This window comes from Giraffa tippelskirchi, chromosome X (assembly GCF_054371585.1).
Source record: "Giraffa tippelskirchi isolate mGirTip1 chromosome X, T2T-mGirTip1v1.2.pri, whole genome shotgun sequence".
Classification (NCBI taxonomy): Eukaryota; Metazoa; Chordata; class Mammalia; order Artiodactyla; family Giraffidae; genus Giraffa; species Giraffa tippelskirchi.
Window position 1 is genome coordinate 66,210,120 of NC_137289.1, and position 10,262 is coordinate 66,220,381.

Here is a 10,262-nt window from a genome sequence, read left to right on the forward strand (position 1 = left end):
AGCTGCAAAATATATAGACCTCTACAACAATTACCTTTTATTGTTGTTGTTAAACTGAAAGAATAAATGGTATCTGAGCCATCAGAGCAGTAGATTGACATATCAGGGGCACCTCCAAGTTATTTTCAGGAAAGAGAGCAACAAAACTCAAAGATAAAATTTCCGATTGAAGAATTCTTCTAATAATTTACCATTAGTTTATCTTGTGGATTCCCACTCTCTGTTCCCTTTTTAGTGGAAAAGTCTGACTTACCTTATTGCCAACCAATGACTCCACTACACAAAACACCTTAGAACATAGTTTTGAATCACATCTGTCTAGCTGCAAAGTTCAGGGACGGAATGAGGAAAATACCCACAAAAATGAACACAAAAACCTGACAATGAAACCCCTCAAATGAGGACAAAGTTTTGTCAAAAATTACCTGGACTGGAAAGTCTAGGAGATCATAGAACATTAAACACAACTGTGGATTCGATCCCCAGTTCATGTTAATACATGGGATAACCAGATAGTTTGCACTTCTATGGGTAAGCCCATTTCTCTGTTTATATAGACAGACAGAGCTAGCAGTGCTGTTAACAGCTACCAATAAACTGCTTTGTCCTTTAAGATCTATTTGCCCCATAAGGCTGAAACCACTAAACCAAGTTTTTTCCACTAAGGCTATAAACACTGAGTCAGTGCAGGGATGGGAAGTTTATCACTCATTCACACTCACATATACCGAGTCTACCAGCCCTGGGGAGTCAGTTTCCAACTGTGCCGCTATTTTCTTCCACTCCATCTTTTATATGTATTCTTTCACAAGCTTCCTATCACACTAAACACTATAAAAATCTCAAATACATTCACACCTGGTTCTAGTTACCTAGTAGTATTACTTGTGTGCAATGAAACAAGAGACAAAAACCACAGAAAGAGTGTGGGAATGACAGGACAGGGACCAGATAGAAAAGCTCAGATGTGCAGATTTCACCAGAAACCTCAAGTACCCACTTCCAAAGTCTAGAGCAGAAGAAGGCTACTTACCACAGTTCATATCCTTCACCCTTCACCCCAATTCCTGGACCCCAAAGCAGGGCCCAACGCTGTTACTTTTGAATCTGGGGTCCTCAAAAGTGAGTCTTGGAAATCCAGAAATGCTCTTCTTGAACTGTGTGGATCTGGTTGAAAACATAACACAACAAACCTACAGTAAGTGTCTGATATTTAAATTCATGTTGCCAACAAACTCCTTAGGGAAAGGTAAGGGGTAGGGAAGACAGACCCTGGATAAAGATGATTAGGACAGCACATAGAGTTGAGAGGCCTGCCTAGGAAAGTGACCCGGGTGTTGGTCGCACTGCCCTCCCCCCACCCCCCACACCCACCGCCTAGGTCCACTGCTATGTGAGGCTTGGCAGACCAGTTCAAGTGCCCCTCTGAGCTCTTAGAGATCTAAGTCATAAAAATCTTCCAGGTCATCGTGAAACAAATCCCACTCATCTTTAGAGTCTGTCAAATTGTTGTCCCCATCTGCACCTAAAAGCACAAGCAACACTGGCTCAGTTCAAAGGTGACAACCTCCTTTTAGTCGTCAAAAGGGTTGCCATTCTCTCTTTCCTTGATGAGCTCCCAGAAGTGGTTCCTTCGTGGGGCTCAGCATCTGCTTGATGTTCCCACTTTCTGTCTCTGTGGCTCCTCTCTATGGTCATCAGGGTACGCATGCTTGTAAAAAACAGTTCCCTCCAAATGGGCAGCTCTGACAGCCTTCATCAAAATACATGCACGCCTTATTGCTCATTACCTCCTTCTATTTCTTAATGAGTTTCTGCTTCTCTTCTTTCTCTTCCACCCAGTACTCACTTGGAATGACAAAGTTAGATGTGATCTGGCATTCTGGGCAGGACTTTATGATCTTGCTCTCAAATTGCTTAGCACTCCTCCACTTCTGAATACACTTGAAACAGTAGGTGTGGTTGCAGTTGGAAAGGATCCCAAAACAACGTTTGCTGGGGTTGGCTTTCTCATAGACCACCTCCATGCAGATGCCACACACCATGTCCTTGCTGCTCTGCATCACAAAAGGGAGCTCTGTGTCCTTCTCATGGGCCTTGATGCCAGATTTTATATGCTGTGACCTCTGAGCGGAACCCATCAGATGCAGGACCTGCAGCCCACATATGTCACATGCGTCTTCTTGCAGATACACACATTTCTCCCCATAGCAACAATTCCCCACTGCAGCAAAGGAGCTGAGATGCTTCTTTGTCTCCACAGCACTTAGCTCCTTCTCTGAGTCTTTCTTGGTCACTGAGTCCTTCGGGGGGCTTCAGTGGAGGAAGGGGCAGTCCAGGCACAGTAGGGCTGCTCAGGAACAAAACTCGATGGTGTTCACCCAATCTTCTGAACCAGCTCCTACAGTTGCAAAGTTTAAATTTCTTGATTCAGCTTCACCCATATTCTTTTCAACAATTGATCCAACTGATGAGAGACTAAAGGAAGCAGCAAGGGATGGCTGCAGTTTCATCTGTAGCAGTTGCTTCTTTCTGTTTCAGTGGCTTGCTGTGTTCATATCTGCAGCAGTCTCCGTAAATACAGTACCCTCGCTGAAAACACTTGTACACTATACTATAAGGACAGTCAGAGAGGCTGTGTGAGTAGCTATATTTATCTCCTTCCTTACAAACACTATGCCTGAAATATCTGTTAGTATTCCTTGCTGGTAATTCACTTGGTAAAAAATCCACCTGCAATGCAGGAAACCCAAGTTCAATTCTTGGGTCAAGAAGATCCCCTGGGGAAGGGATAGGCTACCCACTCCAGTATTCTTGGGCTTCCCTGGTGGTTCAGTTGATAAAGAATCTGCCTGCAATGCTGGAGACCTGGGTTCGATTCCTGGGTTGGGAAGATCTCCTGGAGAAGGGAACGGGCTACCCACTCCAGTATTCTGGCCTGGAGAATAGTATTCTGGCCTGGAGAATTCCATGGACAGAAGAGCCTGGTAGGCTACAGTCCATGGATTGGCAAAGAGTAGGATGCAACTGAGCCACTTTCCTTTCGCTTTTCATTCCTCTTCTCCATCCAGTCCAAGCTCAATCGTCTTGCTGATAACTGGTCAATAAACCAAGAGATGAGGTATTGAGGCCAGGAATAGGAAAGCCCGTAGCCCTGGCCCACTGATATTTTAAATTGAAGTTGAATTTCATTTGAGTATTTCCTGAGTCCCTTTCTTTCTCAGAGACACAAATGTCCCAACATCTTTTAAGAAACTTGCCTTTAAGCTGGACCTGTTGATCTCCAAGCTGTCCGTCATATAGATTAGGTGTCGTATCAACTCAGGTATTTTCACTTGACATACTGTCAGACATTCCACTAGGAAAGGCTTTAATAAGTGTACAGTGGAAGACAAGTCACACTTGTCTTCAAGTCACACAAGTCCTCACTCACTATTTCCTGGTGCTCACTGTTTACTGCTTTTTCTTCCTATCCATCTACTCACCCCAGAATCCATACCACTTGCTTTCCTGCTTCAATTGGTTCCACTGAATCTGACTTTTTCAGTCATCAGTGGATGGTCTCTCAGCTTATAAATTATCAGAAGTCTATGGTAATTAGTATTTAAATTTTTTCTTAAGTGTAGGATGATTCTTTTTCCAATATCCTGATGTTTTACAATATCCAGAAGTGTTTTGAGATGAATTGGGAAGAACTGGGAATTAGTAAGAATATGTGGGCTTTGAGTTGCTTCTAGAGCCACGTTTCTGGTTTTGCAAAGTCTCAAGTTGAATAAGACAATAAAAGATGTTTTCAATTTCTAAAAAAAAAGTTAGATTTCAACTCAATGGTATCAAGGGATTGTTCTGTGCATTCAAACAAATCATTTTCAGTTTGCTTATTTATATCAGAGAGAAGGTTTCCAACTGATATAGAAACAAAATAAATTCTTATGTTCTAGACTTAAAGCTGTATAGCTTTTGAATGTTTTAATAAATCTTCCCACAAAGGTGTCTGTATGTTTTATTTCCTTCTGTTTATGTACCTCCATTTTAACTTAGGAGAGAAGGTATCACAGCTGTTCCTACCTGGCTCTGAATATCAGCTTACAGTTTGGCCAACTTCCGACCATAAAGCTCTCTTAAAAATCATTTCAAGTAGTTAAGCCAAATTATGCCTCTCAGATGACTCAAAACCCAAACCAAAACCTAACTATGGATGCAGGAAGCATCTCCAAAGAAAATGAAAGCTGTGGAGCCCTCCCAAGTTCCATAAACATTCCCAAAGATAGCTAAAAGAAAGAAAATTAGGCCATCCCACCAGAAAAGCTGACAATAGTTGGTACAATATTAATTGAAATGGGACACCATTCACATATCTGTTTTAGCCACATTTAGGGGGCCATCGATATGACAATTGGCCACCTGCACACACAATCACTGACAAACTATGCATTTTGACATATAGAAAGCCTAGTCTTTGGAACACAAACGATACAACAGGAAAGCAATAGTTGTTCTCGGAAGGGACAATAGCCAAATGGGTACTCCCCTCAAACAAATTTTAGCCAGCAGCACAATCCAAAGAACTTATTTTGTTTAAAAATATTTTGCCTCTGATAGGAAAAGTTTCCTACTACCTTTGCTCAACTAAACTCCACAGGCAGAGAACCAAGAGAGTGATGTGATACAAAATTTCCAGTTTGGCAGAGTGAGGGAAGAGTTAATAAGTGTGAAAAATAGCTAATGCATCAGTTTTTATAATTAGAAATTAATAGCTAAGTTCTACATTTGAAACGTAAAATGGTAGCAATAAGTTATTTAAAATTATATTAAATAGTCAAAGTATGAAAAATAGGTGCTCTGATTAGTAGGAAATGGAGGTGTGTATGAGAAAACTGTTGTATTTCTTAATAAGCTTGGCAAACGTCTTGAATTTTAAAACTATATGCACATATAATTTTTATTGAAGAAAATCCCAATCATTTAAAGTATAAATGCAAAAAGAATGATATATGCTTATAACTAAAGAATACAATACAGTTTTATCATTTAGAAATTATCTAGGCATTTTTTATACATGTCCTGTGCTGTGCTTAGTTGCTCTGTTATGTCCAACTCTTTGCGACCCCATAGACTAGCCTGCCAGGTTCCTCTGTCCATGGGATTCTCCAGGCAAAAATACTGGAATAGGTTGCCATGCCATCCTCTATATATGCTGCTAAAAAAAAAAAAACACTTAGAGACCTAAAGAGAAATAGTTTTAAATGTTCATTATTTAAAGCTATTTTTCCCATAATTATTTTATCTATTTTTATTAAAAACAAAAACGTTAGAAACCATGTAAATGAAGTGAAATAAAATAATCTGACTGATATCATGTTTGTCATATACTATTTCTTAAGAGAGCATCTAAATTTAAGAAAAAAATATTAATAACAGTAAAACGATAAAATTTTTATGTTTTTAATTATTTAGTTTTAGGAACAAGTGAAAACCAACTTGGAAAGGATGGAAATAATCTAAGCACTATATTTTTACAGCTCTATTTGTATTTTTTAAAATTTTAAATTAGTTTATTTATCTATTTTTTAACTTTACAATATTGTATTTGTTTTGCCATACATTGCCATGTTTTCACAACAAAGGAAACTATAAGCAAGGTGAAAAGACAGCCTTCACAATGGGAGAAAATAATAGCAAATGAAGCAACAGACAAACAATTAATCTCAAAAATATACAAGCAACTCCTGCAGCTCAATTCCAGAAAAATAAACGACCCAATCAAAAAGTGGGCCAAAGAACTAAACAGAAACTTCTCCAAAGAAGACATACGGATGGCTAACAAACACATGAAAAGATGCTCAGCCTCACTCATTATCAGAGAAATGTAAATCAAAACCACAATGAGGTACCATTTCACGCCCGTCAGAATGGCTGCTATCCAAAAGACTACAAGCAAGAAATGCTGGAGAGAGTGTGGAGAAAAGGGAACCCTCTTACACTGTTGGTGGGAATGCAAACTAGTACAGCCACTATGGAGAACAGTATGGAGATTCCTCAAAAAACTGGAAATAGAACTGCCATATGACCCAGCAATCCCACTGCTGGGCATACACACTGAGGAAACCAGACTTGAAAGAGACACGTGTACCCCAATGTTCATTGCAGCACTGTTTATAATAGCCAGGACATGGAAGCAGCCTAGATGCCCATCAGCAGATGAATGGATAAGGAAGCTGTGATACATATACACAATGGAATATTACTCAGCCATTACAAAGAATACATTCGAATCAGTTCTAATGAGGTGGATGAAACTGGAGCCTATTATACAGAATGAGGTAAGCCAGAAAGAAAAACAACAATACAGTATACTAACACATATATATGGTATTTGGTTAATTGGTAAAGATAGGCCTGTATTGGAGACATCAAAAGAGAGACAGATATATAGAACAATATTATGGACTGTATGGGAGAGGGCGAAGGTGGGAGGATATGGGACAATGGCATTGAAGCATGTAAATTATCATATGTGAAACGAATCGCCAGTCCAGGTTCGATGCATGATACAGGGTGCTCGGGGCTGGTGCACCGGGATGACCTGGAGGAATGGGATGGGAAGGGAGGTGGAAAGGGGGTTCTGGAAGGGGAAAACATTTACAGTTCTATTTTTAAACTCTTTTTTAATTGATTTAGACTCTTGAAAATAAGAGTCTAAAGTTCAGACTACTTCTTTTATGCCTTGAAGCAAGTACAGACATTCTTGACTGCACAAGGACTTTCAACTGCATTTGATATAAAAAAATAATTCTTTTTTTTTAGATCAGTAAATAATTCTGAAATTCTTTGAGTGACAATGTTGGAAGAGTAACAAGACACGGGTGATTCTACTTAATTAAAGATCTTTTTATTTATTTCTTTATTTTGGCTAAGTAGGGTCTTTGTTCAGCATGCAGTCTCTTTGTCGTGATGCAGGAGTTTTCTCTAGTTGTGAGGTGAGCTTCTTTTGTTGCAGAGCATGGAATTTAGAGCCCATGATGAAGCACGTGGGCTTAGTTCCAGCCTCTGGTATGAGGGATTTTCGTTCCCTCACAAGGGATCGAGCCCACATCCCCTGCATTGGAAGGCAAATTCTTAATCACTGGACCACCAGGGAAGTCCCTTATTAAACATCATTTAGTCTTCCTTTTCCATAAGATCTCTATTGGTAAGCTCTTGTGAATGCGACTTTAAATATCCAAGAATTTCACGTTACGTTCTGCCTGATATCTCTGTATTGCCTCTCAAATAGGCATAATTTTTGTATCATTCTCAGTGTCTTTTTGCTTACAGAAACCATGACCGTAAAAATAATGACATGAAGAGCCATTCAGAGTTGCCTGGGCTTATTTAGAAAGAAATTTCTTATGTTAGGCGATACCTTGACTTATAATGGATTTCTTTTTCCTTTTATACTTTTTTTCCCTTGCATTACCAAATTTTACAAGGAAATTGGAAGACAAAAGAATGGAATATAACTGTTAATGTGATAGCATCTCCTTTTTGAGCATGATGAAAATATTCTGCAATTAGATATTAGGGATGGTTGCACAATTTTGTGAACATAGTATGCACTACTCAATTTTACTATTTAAAAAAGATTATAAAAGAAACAAATTAGTCACAGAAGATCAATTACTGTATAATTGTACTAATATGAAGTATACAAAACAGAGTCAAACTCCTAGAAGCAGAGAGTATAATGGTGGTTGACAAGGAATGGGGGGAGGGAATAATGGGGACTTGCTATGCAACAGGGATAAAATCTCAGTTATGCAGGATGAATAAATTCTGGAGTTCTGCTGCACAACATCATGTCTATAGTTCAATTCAGTTCAGATCGGTCGCTCAGTCATGTCTGACTATTTGCGACCCCATGAACTGCAGCACGCCAGGCCTCCCCATCCATCACCAACTCCTGGAGCCTGCCCAAACTCATGTTCATTGAATTGGTGATGCCATCCAACCATCTCATCCTCTGTTGTCCCCCTCTCCTCCTGACCTCAAATTTCCCACCATCAGGGTCTTTTCAAATGAGTCAGCACTTCGCACCAGGTGGCCAAAGTATTGGAGTTTCAGGTTCAACATCAGTCCTTCCAGTGAACACCCAGGACTGATATCCTTTAGGATGGATGGGTTGGATCTCCTTGCAGTTCAAGAGACTCTCAAGAGTCTTCTCCAACACCACAGTTCAAAAGCATCAATTCTTCTGAGCTCAGCTTTCTTTATAGTCCAACTCTCACATCCATACATGACCACTGGAAAAACCATAGCCTTGACTAAATGGACTTTTGTTGACGAAATAATGTCTCTACTTTTCAACATGCTGTCTAGGTTGGTCATAACTTTCCTTCCAAGGAGTAAGCGTCTTTTAATTTCATGGCTGCAATCAGCATCTGCAGTGATTTTGAGCCCAGAAAAGTAAAGTCAGCCACTCTTTCCACTGTTTCCCCATCTATTTGACATAAAGTGATGGGACTGGATGCCATGATCTTAGTTTTCTGAATGTTGAGCTTTAAGTCAACTTTTCAACTCTCCTCTTACTTTCATCAAGAGGCTCTTTAGTTCTTCTTCACTTTCTGCCATAAGGATGGTGTCATCTGCATATCTGAGGTTATTGATATTTCTCCCTGCAATCTTGACTCCAGCTTGTGCTTCTTCCAGCCCAGCGTTTCCCATGATGCACTCTGCATATAAGTTAAATAGGAAGGGTGACAAAATACAGCCTTGAAGTACTCCTTTTCCTATTTGGAACCAGTCTCTTTTTCCATGCCCAGTTCTAACTGTTGCTTCCTGACCTGAATACAGGTTTCTCAAGAGGCAGGTCAGGTGGTCTGGTATTCCCATCTCTTTCAGAATTTTCCACAGTTTGTTGTGATCCACACAGTCAAAGTCTTTGGCATAGTCAATAAAGCAGATATGGATGTTTTTCTGGAGCTCTCTTGCTTCTTCAATGATCGAGCGGATGTTGGCAATTTGATCTCTCGTTCCTCTGCCTTTTCTAAAACCAGCTTGAACATCTGGAATTTCATGGTTAACATATTGCTGAAGCCTTGCTTGGAGAATTTTGAGCATTACTTTACTAGAGTGTGAGATGTGTGCAATTGTGCATTAGTTTGAGCATTCTTTCGCATTGCCTTCCTTTGGGATTGGAAGGAAAACTGAGCTTTTCCAGTCCTGTGGCCACTGCTGAATTTTCCATGTTTACTGGCATATTGAGTGCAACACTTTCACAGCATCATCTTTCAGGATTTGAAATAGCTCAACTGGAATCCCATCACCTCCACTAGCTTGGTTCGTACTGATGCTTCCTAAGGCCCACTTGACTTCACATTCTAGGATGTCTGGCTCTAGGTGAGTGATCACACCATCATGATTATCTGGGTCATGAAGATCTTTTTTGTACAGTTCTTCTGTGAATTCTTGCCACCTCTTCTTAATATCTTCTGCTTCTGTTAGGTCCCTACCATTTCTGTCCTTTTTTGTGCTCATCTTTGCATGAAATGTTTCCTTGGTATCTCTAATTTTCTTGAAGAAATCTCTAGTCTTTCCCATTCTATTTTTTCCCTCTATTTCTTTGCATTGATCACTGAGAAAGGCTTTCTTATCTCTCCTTGCTATTCTTTGGAACTCTGCATTCAAATGGGTATATCTTTCCTTTTCTCCTTTGCTTTTCACTTCTCTTCTTTTCATAGCTATTTTAAGGCCTCCTCAGACAGCCATTTTGCTTTTTTTGCATTTCTTATTTCTTGGGGATGGTCTTGCTCCCTCTCTCCTGTACAATATCATGAACCTCTGTCTATAGTTCGTCAGGCACTCTGTCTGTTAGATCTAGTCCCTTAAATCTATTTCTCACTTCCAGTGTATAATCATACGGGATTTGATTTAGGTCATACCTAAAGTGTTTAGCGATTTTCCCCACTTTCTTCAATTTATGTCTGAATTTGGCAATAAGGAGTTCATGATCTGAGCCTCCGTCCACTCCCATTCTTATTTTTGCTGACTGTATAGAGCTTCTCCATCTTTGGCTGCAACGAATATAATCAGTCTGATTTCGGTGTTGGCTATCTGGTGATGTTCATGTGTAGAGTCTTCTCTCGTGTTGTTGGTTAACAATACTGTTATACATTTAAAATGTGTTATGAAAGTAGATCTCCTGTTAAAAGTTTTTACCACAAGAAAATAAGTAAATGCTATGGTATGAGGTTTATATCTGAATTCAGAAAAAAAAATTTGAT

General features: G+C 39.6%; 1 pseudogene; it reads right to left on the reverse strand.

Annotated features, from left to right (window-relative positions):
- Positions 1 to 1,433: 1,433 nt before the first annotated feature.
- Positions 1,434 to 3,299, reverse strand: LOC145535657 (E3 ubiquitin-protein ligase makorin-1 pseudogene; annotated as a pseudogene).
- Between the last annotated feature and the right edge of the window lie 6,963 nt (positions 3,300 to 10,262).